We start from the raw sequence: 12097 nt of genomic DNA, 5'->3' as shown, positions 1-12097 counted from the left end.
GTTTCAAGCAGACGCCCTTCTCAAGCAGTGAAGACCATGCTACAGTGGATTAGGTTAAAAAATACCATACGTTGTTCTAAGGTTTGTATTGTTGGGCCAAATTAGTTTCACAAAAAAATAGGTTTTATCATATTATAATATGGCTTTTCACAATTATCTAAATATTCTGGAGAGCCCTTATCCCTGCGGTTAGAAATAATACCCATTTAGTGTTATATAGACTGGGCATTTTCACTAGCCTTGACAACTAATTACTTTTGCCTTTATAAAAAGCCTGTGAAAACAAAAGCTTTGACTATAATTTATTCGTAGCTAACATCCGCTTAACTTCATAAATTCATAATACATGAATATAAATTTCTCTTTCTTGCTAATATTCTCTGTTATAGGATACTTCTTGTAGATCTATTTAACTGTTGAAAATGTAAATAAAAATTTTCCACGCTGTACTTACTATCTAACTAATTCAGTAATCGAATATCAATCGATTTTTTTTTTTCTGTTTGTTCATCGAATTTCATGCGCAAAGCTGCGCGACGGCTATCTGTGCTAGCCGTCCCTAATTTAGCAACTAGTCATCACCACCTGCCGCCAACTTTTGGGCTACTCTTTCACCAACGAACAACGGGATTGATCGTTACATAATAACGCCTGAATTATAGGGGCTGAAGAGGCAATCATATTTACAGTGACGGGGATTCGAACCCGCGAACCTTTAGAAAAAATAAAACATTCCAGAAGTCAACACTTCGTGCGCTTTTCGTGTAAAACCGGTGTGGACAAAAACTTTATTTTTTGGGGGTGGGGGCTTCGAATATTCTACAGACGAGCTGTTTTGAATTAAGCACAAAGCTACAGAATGGGCTATCTGTGCTCTGCCCACCACGGGTATCGAAACTCGATTTTCAGTGTGGTAGGTCCACAGACATAGCGCTGAACAACTGGTGATATACAGATGAGAATTTGTCTAAAACTTTCGAGTAGAGTAAATCCTACGTGAATGTTTGTCTAGAATTTGTAAGTAAAGGCAGACTTTTACTTGAAAATTTATAGGAATGAATACAATTTCAGCAGTTGGTATCGAAGATTTTTAGCGCAGATAGCCCTCGTGTAGCTTTGCGCGAAATTCAAAACAAATCAAACCAAGATCAAAAGATTTTAAAAGACAACTCACAATAATTTTTATTAGAAAATGTTTAAGCTAAATTTGGATATATTTTAAAGATCTTCAATAAACGTTTTAGAAAAAAGTGTGAATTAATGTGTGTGTGTTTTCTTATAGCAAAGCCATATCAGGCTATCTGCTGAGACCACGGAGGGAATCGAACCTCTGATTTTAGTGTTGTAAATAACATGGACTTATCGCTGTACTAGCAGGGGGGCGTGTTTACTAATTACACCTTTTTCCAATTCAGTGAAACTATTGTTATATTGGAACAAAATTACACAATAAGTTTGTTTGTTTTGGAATTTCGAGCAAAGCTACATGAGGGTTATCAACGCTATCCGTTCCTAATTTAGCGGGGCCCGGCATGGCCAAGTGCGTAAGGCGTGCGACTCGTAATCCGAGGGTCGCGAGTTCGCGCCCGCGTCGCGCTAAACATGCTCGCCCTCCCAGCCGTGGTGGCGTTATAATGTTACAATCAATCCCACTATTCGTTGGTAAAAGAGTAGCCCAAGAGTTGGCGGTGGGTGGTGATGACTAGCTGCCTTCCATCTAGTCTTACACTGCTAAATTAGGGACGGCTAGCACAGATAGCCCTCGAGTAGCTTTGTGCGAAATTCCAAAACAAACAATCGTTTTCAATGTTTTGCATACAACTGATGTTGTTTTTCGCAAACTTAAAAAATAAATAAATGTTACTTTGACTTAATATTTAATACTAGATGACGCCACTTTCAACATCAGATTAAAGAATTATTATTTCAAGAGTTTTTTTTCTGTTGTTTTTTTGCGAACGAACGCCAAACATTGTTTAAACGACGTTAATAAAGGCTCTTAATTTATCTCTTATACATATATATGTTTTCTTTTTAACCAGTGCTGACTTGTAGAAGCTCTCTCGTCAACAATGCAATTAAACAACGTTTCACTTTATACCACTGACCTTTTGTGAGACCTAAGTTCATGTACTTACAACACTAAAACAAGAAAGGGGGAAGAGGAGATTCCCCGCTGTGATCAGAAGACAAATGGTCATTGTGTAGCTTTGTGCTACATGAATAAACTTATGTAGTTTGTTTGTTTTTTTAAGTTATGCATTTCATTATGCGTTTATTGTCTGAAAACATCCTTGCAAAAATAACAAGACAGGCTCTTACAAAAAATTAACTGGTGACACAATCGGATTGAGTGACGTATTTGTAAACCTAAAACCACTTCTCGAATCTCATTCAATAACTTAGACAATTATAATATATATCAACAAACGAGTGAAAAATATGTTTTCTTATCCTTAGAATATTGTTAGTCTGTCTTCAAGTATTACCAAATAATATGAAACTTGTAGGTTAAAAAAGTGGCGCGCGGATCACGTTTAATTATTTAAATGTTAAAGCTACACCGTAAATATCGAATCCTGATTTTTAACGTTAGGATTCAATGAATTTACCACTGACCCACCGAAAGGGGGAGACAACCACGTATAGTTAGTTTTAAAGCGTAACGCTACGTCATGTGCTATCTTCGCTGTGCCCACCACGAGTATCTAACCTTGATTTTTAACGTTACAACTTCACAGCCCGGCATGGTCAGGTGGTTATGGCACTCGACTCGTAATCTTTGTGGGTTCGAATACCCGTCACACCAAACATGTTTACACTTTCAGCCGTAGGGGCGTTATAACGTTACAATCAATCCCACTATTCGTTGGTAAAAGAGTAGCCCAAGAGTTAGCGGTGGGTGGTGATGAGTAGCTGCCTTCCCTTTAGCCTTACACTACTAAATTAGGGACGGCTAGCGTAGACAGCCCTCGTGTAGCTTTGCGTGAAATTCAAAGGAAACCAAACAATTTCACAAATCACCATTAAGCCACAGTGGGAAGAGGACACCAAGATTCCAAATGCCAAATTTTTCTTTAAGAAGTGACTTTAAACGAAAACTTTCTGTTAAAGTGTTACGTTTTTTTAACCGAAACACTTGTTAGTAGAACTTCCAGTTCAATCATCGTCCTGCCCTTGTTCTATGAGTACATGTAACCAGTTACGTGTGGACACAAGAGGAAAAGATAATAACCGTATATCTGTCATGGTTGCTTGAATATTACCTCGTGTGAGACTATAATATATGTAAGAACTCTAACTTTCCTCTTTCAGCGCCTTTTCTTATGAAACAACAATTGTTATTAAATTGTTTTTATAAAGTACATACATATAACAAAGAACCAACAGTGAAACGAATGATTAATATTTCTTAGCAATAACAAAATAATTATGGTTCTGAGTCATAACACATCTATGTATGTACATTAAAGATTTTTGTGAATTTCTACACTCAAATATATTCAGCCATGAACTTTTGAGCCATCTCGATTTATAGGTATGGCGTGAAACATCTTCTAATTGCATAATGATTGAACGATTTCACAATGCTGTGAGCTACAGACTAAAAGACAGTAAAATAAATTGCTGCACGTACGCACGCGTTAATGAAAAATTAGAGGGTTTTTTTGTTTTTTTAATTTTGCGCAAAGCTACGAGGGCTATCTACGTTAATCATCTATAATTTAGCAATGTAAGACTAGAGGGAAAGATGCTAGTCATCACCACCCACCGTCAAACCTTGAGCTACTCTTTTACCAACGAATAGTGGGATTAACCGAACATTATAACGGTTCTGAAAGGGCGAGCATGGTTAGTGAGACGGGGATTCGAACCCACAACCTTCAGATTACTACGAATCGAACGCCTTAACGCTGGGCCTCATTAGAGTTTTGCAAAAGCAAAAAAATCTTATACTGTTATTTAAGTTCTGTTTTGTTATGAATTAAATAATGCGTATAGATCCAGAACAAAAAAACAGTGAAGAAAAATTGCTGCGTGTGCGCATGCGTAAATAAAAAATTAGTTCAAAAATATCTTAAACGATTATTTAAGTTTTATTTTGTAATGAATTAAATAATGCGTATAAGAATTTTAATTTTGTACCGAAAAACGTACAGTTTAAGTATGCAAAAGATTAATCTCAAAGCAGTGACACAATGCGTGTAATGTTTAGCACCCATATATTTTGGTTCAAGGCAAATCCCCACTATTTTAAATTATAGAAAAATATGCATTGTAGTTATGTAGCAGGTTAACCTCAACTATAAATAATGGCGTTATGCGTGGCATATTTAGCACTAATATATTTGGTTAGTGGTAAATTCCCACCATTCGACAGCACAATTGTAGTCAGGGGACCTTCAGCTGGGGTTTTCGTTCGAGCCCTTTCTTGCGAAGAATTTTCGCAACGCGAGATTATTAAACAATGTGCAGCTAGTAAGGAACACTACTTCGAAAACGAAGAGACATCAACACCTTCGTGGAAGCGAAAAAAACTCGTCCAGTTGAGCGTGTAAGACAACATCAATCACATAAAAACCAAGACACTAAAGGATAAACCACCTTGACCATTGTGGGAATTTAAACCGTAGGTTTTATAAACGTAAGTCTGAAAAGCTTCTGCCACCTTTCCACGTTACATTTTTGTACAGAAAAGACCAACTTGAACGTTTGTTTGTGAAGGCTATCAAACCACTAGCGCCACCAAGATAGCGGTAATTGCTGATTAAAAATGTGTTTTTTTTTTTGTTTACTTGAAAAGGAAAAAAAATAGTGTTTTAAAATTAACACTCCCACGAAAAAAATATTTACATCCACTAAAGTGATTTTGGGGCCTATCAGGCCCCATATATTTTTCCAATAGAAACACAGTGATTTAGCAACATTCATTACAAACAACTTTAGAATGGCTCTGACAAACATTTTTTTTACAATTTGAGCAAACAATTTTCGACTGTCTATCTTTTGATCTGCCGCACAAATGGCATCGTCCTCTTTTCGCCCTCTTTGCAGGCGGTTCACATGAGGTTGTTTTGTCATTATCTTTGCAGTAAATTTCTTTGATTTCAAGCACCAATTGCCGTATAAATTCTCTTCTGGCTCTTGATTTATGTTGACGAAGAAATTCTAGATGTTTTGTCGAGTATAGAACGAAAGCACTGTACGCAGCAAGATCTAGAATGTTATAGAATATGCAGACTGACCAGCGCTTTGATCGCCTCTTTTTTGTATAATATCTCACCAGTTGATCGAGAGTGTCGACACCTGCCTTCGTTGCATTGTAAAGATTGACGATTTCGGGCTTTCCATTCTCTTCTACTTCACCAGACTAATGCTGAGAACTCAGTAGTAGCACATATTTTCCTGGTTTGTCTGAGTGCCTGAGAAGAGTGATGTCGTCATGGTAGAAAAACTTTGGTGATAACTCTCTAGATTTTGCATTTATTTCAGGAGGCAGGAAGGTTCTTGATTTCTGTATGGTTCCAACAAGTCCTGTTCTTTTTGTTCGTAGGTACTTGGCAAGTGTCATTGTTGTGAAGAAATTATCTGTCGTTATTGTCCTTCCTTTTCCAAGAAATGGCTGACTCAGTTCTCTGACTATTCTTTCTCCTTGATTTGTTTCTGTCGTATTTCCAACCTTTCCAGTATAAATTTGAGCGTTGAGGAGGTAACTTGTCTTTGCATCTGTTAGGCACCAAATCTTTATTCCGTATTTGCCTGGCTTTGTCGGAATGTATGTTCTGAAGCCAACTCTTCCTTTGAAGTTACATAGTTGTTCATCCACTGTCAGGTATTCGCTTGGGTTGTAACTGTTATTGCAATTTTCAATGAAAAAATTCCAGACTCCAGAGATGGCGGCATCTTTGATTTCTCTATTTCTTTGAGAGTGGATGTCAAATCTGATTTTTGAGCACATTTTTTGAATTTGTCTTGTGTAATCAGTTTTCGCAAAAATGGCAAACCGAATTCGGTTGAAAACATTTCGTCTATCGATGCATTTTGGATTTGCTTATTCCAAGGAAAAGATTAGCTGCGATCCATTTCCAGAGGTCTTCTTCAAAATTGGTTCTTTCATGACGGTGTTTGTTGAGTGAATGATCTGTTCCATCATATTATCAGAAATGAAAATTTTGAATGTTTCGAATGGTGTAGAGACTCTTGGAGCAGCTTGCCTTGTAATGCCTGGGTTCCCATTGAATATATTGAGAGCTGCGGTTCTCCTGTTGATCCTTGAAGGTGTTGTTGAATAACTAAAATTCTTATCTTTGGACAAAAGTTCGTTCACTGGCATCGTAGTAAGATCTTCTTGATTACTTTCTTCACTTTCAGAAGGGTACGGCGCGATTTGTTCATCATTTTCGGCTTCAGAAGGATCATCATCACAACTTTCATAGTAGTCTTCGACATTATCATGTTCATTTTCATCGTCGGATGGTTTTGTCAGTAAATGTACAGCTTCATCAAGATATATCATTTTTGACACGGTTTGAAGATTTCAGCTCCTATATATATAGGATTTGTGGATTCTTCTAGAATATTCTAGAAGCTTCAAGAATATTCTAGATTATTCTAAATACTTCTGTAAAGTTTCTAGAATGTTCTAGAACAGGCGTGGGCAAACTAGGCAATAATCAGGACCGTCTAAAATTATTGTTGGAGTAGAGTTATTATCCTAAATATCCATCTTTTGATTTGTTTGTTTGTTTTGGAATTTCGCACAAAGCTACTCGAGGGCTATCTGTGCTAGCCGTCCCTAATTTAGCAGTGTAAGACTAGAGGGAAGGCAGCTAGTCATCACCACCCACCGCCAACTCTTGGGCTTCTCTTTTACCAACGAATAGTGGGATCGACCGTCACATTATACACCCCCACGGCTGGGAGGGCGAGCATGTTTGGTGACGAGTTTTTGATTCCGCCACATGTAAATTGCGAGTCGTTCTCCTAAACTACTAGGCTTGTCCATCTCATTATATTTGGTTCGTGCGTTTTTAGTTCATTAAAGACCACGTACAAATAGAGACACTGTGTTAATTAAAACAGTACAATTTGTCCGTTTTTAAGGGCCTCCTTGTTGCACAGCGTTAGGTATGTTTAGCGCGACGCAGGCGCGAACCCGTGACCCTCGGATTACGAGTCGCACGCCTCACGCGCTCGGCCATGCCAGGCCTCCATATTTTGAAAAGAAGTTGTAAAATTAATATATTTTTACTATAATTTGCTTTTTTCGGTTGCCCAAGCCTATTCTATAATTATTCAGGAAATAAATAAAGTCATTTTTATGTTTTTTGATCTGGGGCCTAATAGGCTCCAAAATACTCTTAGTGGATGTTTAAAAAAAATTTTTAAATATTATTTCGCAAATGTCTGAAAAGTCAAAATATTATTGCTCCTTAAAATATAAATGGATAGGGTCAGTTAATGGCAATTTCATTTAAATACAAAATTATTAGCCTAATATTAATAACCTTTCAAGTTGCTCTGGGGCCTATTAGGCCCCAATTTTCGTAGGAGTGTTAAAATAAACAAAAACAAACTGATAAAATATATTTGTACAAATAAAAATATTTGAAAAAAATACGCTGACCAGCATTATAGTTGGTAATTATTAATTGTCAAACTTTTTAGTTCTAATGGTTTTCCCCGTCGCGCCAAACATGCTTGCCCTCCCAGCTGTGGGGGCGTTATAATGTTACGGTCAATCCCAGTATTCGTTGGTAAAAGAGTAGCCCAAGAGTTGGCGGTGGGTGGTGATGACTAGCTGCCTTCCCTCTAGTCTTACACTGCTAAACTAGGGACGGCTAGCACAGATAGCCCTCGAATAGCTTTGTGGGAAATTCAAAACAAACAAACAAAAATCTGATGGTTTTATTTATCTTTTACTCAGTACAGGCTTTTCTTTCACAAATTCTGTTTACAAAAATGCAATAAAAACGTAATTTTTTTCGGTATAAATAAACATTTTATCTTTAACTAAGCTTTTCGTTTTGCTTTCTGTCGGCTTGTATAACACACATCACCAGAGAAATTTTCTTACAGGTGGTTAGTTACTTGTGAAAACACACGTTTAAAAACAATTAAAGTCTAAATTAATGCCAAAAGTCACCAAAACTACATGGAAATAATACTATTTACGAAAGGTAACAGTTTTCGAAATGTGTTTATATTTTGTTAATATAATGTTGGATTGTTAGAGTTAGCGAATGTAATTATATATCGAAATGGAACAATTATTTTGGATGGTAGCACGTCAATTAACTTTTGTTTGTTTGTTTAGAATTAAGCACAAAGCTACACAATGGGCTATCTGTGTTCTGCCCACCACGTGTATCGAAACCCGGTTTTTAAAGTTGTGAGTCCACAGATCTGCCGCTGTGCCATTGGCGGGGGGGGGCATTAATTAACTTTACATGAATTATGTTTATCTGAATATATTTATAAATAATTAACGTAAATGCCAACTCAGTGACGGCCCCTGAACTTAAACGTTAAAATAAAAGCTATATCGGTTTTAAAAGCAGTTTCGAACGCAATGTATGTATTACGTGTGACCTTGAAGAACTACGTAAGAAGTTTCAAGGCCAAACATTCCACAATCTCCCCACTGTGTATGCTCATGGTCTAAAAACAGGTGGTGAGGTGGCTCTAAATTAGGGGGTTGAATCAACATTAACACTCGTCGAACAAGTCAAATATAGATTCACGTTGACAATCCCGGACGTTCAATTAGGCTTATGCTTTATTTACTTAAAAGTATATTCTGTACAAAGTAAAAAACAAAACAGGTTGAAGCACAGAATATAAGAGTTAAAGTCACTAAAAAAACGACTGTTTGTTTGTAATTAAGCACAAATCAATAGAGAGAGACTCAAAATGATTGTTTTCATAAGTTTCATTACCTTCTAGTAAGTAACACGGTGGTGAATACATCTGTGAGAAAAGATGTTACAATTATAGTCCAATTAGATTCTGGCAAATTACTTAATTATAAAGTAAACAAAAGCACTCAATTATTCGAACGTTCGTGATAATTTTAGACGAATTACAAGAATTACGTACACACATCGTTAGGTAATGTTATGAAATAAATATTTGCAACTTCTAACGGGCACGTGGCCATAAACGCACCCAGCCATGTATGTAACTTATTCACACAGTACTCTGTATTTCTTGTTTTTTATTGGTGAAAGCAACAGTGAAGGTCAATAATTTGCAGGAAACCGTTTCGCTTGTAAACATATTTATATATTTATTTAACTTCACGAATATGTTTCGCTTATATTTTGATTTAACTTTGTTTCTTTCTTTCTAAATTGAAGAAACACGTTTGACACCAAAATACTCAATATAGACCCCATCGTCTTTTTTTTCATATGTTCTTTTCTGAACTATTTATGCAACAAACAGCCCCTAACAACTCCCGTTTGCTTGTTTGTAGTTAAATACAAAGTTTGTTTTGTTTTTTGAATTTCGCACAAAGCTACTCGAGGGCTATCTGCGCTAGCCGTCCCTAATTTAGCAGCGTAAGACAGCGGAAGGCAGCTAGTCATCACCACCAACCGCCAACTCTTGGGCTACACTTTTACCAACGAATAGTTGGATTGATCGTAACATTATAACGCCCCCACGATTGAAAAGGCGAGCATGTTTGGTGCGACGGGGGATGCGAACCCGCGACCCTCCGATCACGAGTCGAACGCCTTAATCCACCTGGCTATGCCGGGCCGGGTTTCGTAATATTTTACGTATAAAGTGGTTGACTGGGTTATTTTACCTTTTTACTGTCAGATTTTGACAATGAGGGTTTCAATAGGTAAAAATATACTAGATGTATATCCGTAAAGTCTTCAAAAGTGTTCTGTTTCAAGAGTAAATAAAACCAAAATAAAGAGTATCAACTATTTTTATATCTTGATTTTGAAGTTTATATGTCATGCTGTGTTGTAGCCTACAGGGTGAATAAATCTTCTCGTGACTCATGGCATATGCACGTTTTACTGACGTCACGATAGTACAAAGTGTAACACCAAACGATAAGCGTCCCTTATATGATGTCATTTTAGCATCAATTGACTGACTAACAGACAACACACTACTGTGTACTGGTGTTAATGGTTAAAACAGCTGCCCCCCATGTGTCATAGCGGTATGTCGGCGGACTTACAGTGCTAGAAACCGGGTTTCGATACCCATGGGGACAAAGCACAGATATCCCATTGTAGTTTTGTGCTTAACTTCAAAACAAACAAACAACTTAAAACATATGACCTAGGCCCGGCATGGCCAAGCGTGTTAAGGCGTGTTATAATGTTACGGTCAATCCCATTATTCGTTGGTAAAATAGTAGCCCAAGAGTTGGCGGTGGGTGGTGATGACTAGCTGCCTTCTCTCTAGTCTTACACTACTAAATTAGGGATGGCTAGCACAGATAGCCCTCGAGTAGCTTTGTGCGAAATTCCATGAAACAAACAAACAACTTAAAACATATTACCTCCACCAGGAGGTTTAGTCCCTCTTTCGGGAAATTTACTAAGCTGTATACAAACAACTCAAAAATTTGTATTAACCCCAAATTTCTGAAAACAATATTATTTATACTTGTGTGTTTGAATTACACAAATTTCTCATATTCTAAACCACTCAGAGATATATTTTAAACTAATTTATACACATTTCTTAGATCATTTTCGTCATTGTTTAAAGATAAACTATTATTGTTCTAATAAAGGCATCCAATTGGTTTATTGAAAGAAATATAAATATTTTGTATCTTGATGTCCTCCATTCTGTTAGTTACTTTCTATAATATATATATTTATACAAGACTAGTCATAGAATATATATGCCCAGCATGGTTAAATACAACACCTAAACACAAAACTCAGTAATTACTACAGCATACAAAGTCCTACGCAGTACTCCATCAAAATTCATACACAAATATTCAAACCATATCCGGTAGACTCTTGCATAATTCTCTAAACTACTTTCAGAAAAATTGGCAAAAAAATGATTTATTATGTGAGTTTGATCGCAAATATATACATGATGAAAATAAACCTGAGTACCTCTCTGCGGTTAATATCCGTTTTTGGAATAAAAATGTCATGAGGCCATCTATTACTAGACTGTAAAACTAGTCGTTGACATTTCAACACTTAAGAAGGGTTTTCTGTTGTTTTTTTTTTCTTCTACAACAATTGTTATGAGGTAATTAACTGGTACATACATGGACCTTTGACCTGAAAAGGGTTAGAGCAAGTCTTGTTTACTCGGACCCACATGTATCTTCACCATCAACATTCTACAGTATAATAAATTTATATCACAGAAAGGAGAAACAGGTTCAAGCGAACCTGACCCTCCCTGATCAATAAGGCCAAAAACCTGGCCTGAACAAGCTGTAAATTTGAAATATATAATATAAAGAACTCAAAGATTTCGCATCAGTACTTATGCCAGCTAACCTACTGTCTCCTTTCTCAATATATGATATGTAAGTATATTTGTGTTATTATATTGGTTTTGAACATGTAAAAGTTAATAATAAACTCACACGTGCTTTAGCTAAGAACCCTAAATGTTATTGTTTGTTTGTTTTTTATTTTGCGCAAAGCTACACTAGGGCTATCTGCGCTAGCCGTCCCTAATTTAGCAGTGTAAGACAAGAGAGAAGGTAGCTATTCATCACCACCCATCACCAACTCTTGGGCTTCTCTTTTACCAACAAATAGTGAGATTGACCGTCACATTATAATGTCCCCAAAACTGAAAGGGCGAGCATGTTTGGTGACGAGTTTCTGATTCCGCCACATGTAAATTGCGAGTCGTTCTCCTAAACTACTAGGCTTGTCCATCTCATTATATTTGGTTCGTGCGTTTTTAGTTCATTAAAAACCACGTACAAATAGAGACACTGTGTTAATTAAAACAGTACAATTTGTCCGTTTTTAAGGGCCTCCTTGTTGCACAGCGTTAGGTATGCGCTAGAAATCGAGTTTCGATACCTGTGGTGGGAAAAACACAAAATCTACAAACTACAAACATAAAGCAGGCA

Source organism: Tachypleus tridentatus, chromosome 7 (genome assembly GCF_004210375.1).
Source record: "Tachypleus tridentatus isolate NWPU-2018 chromosome 7, ASM421037v1, whole genome shotgun sequence".
Classification (NCBI taxonomy): Eukaryota; Metazoa; Arthropoda; class Merostomata; order Xiphosura; family Limulidae; genus Tachypleus; species Tachypleus tridentatus.
Note: the sequence above shows the minus strand (reverse complement) of the source record.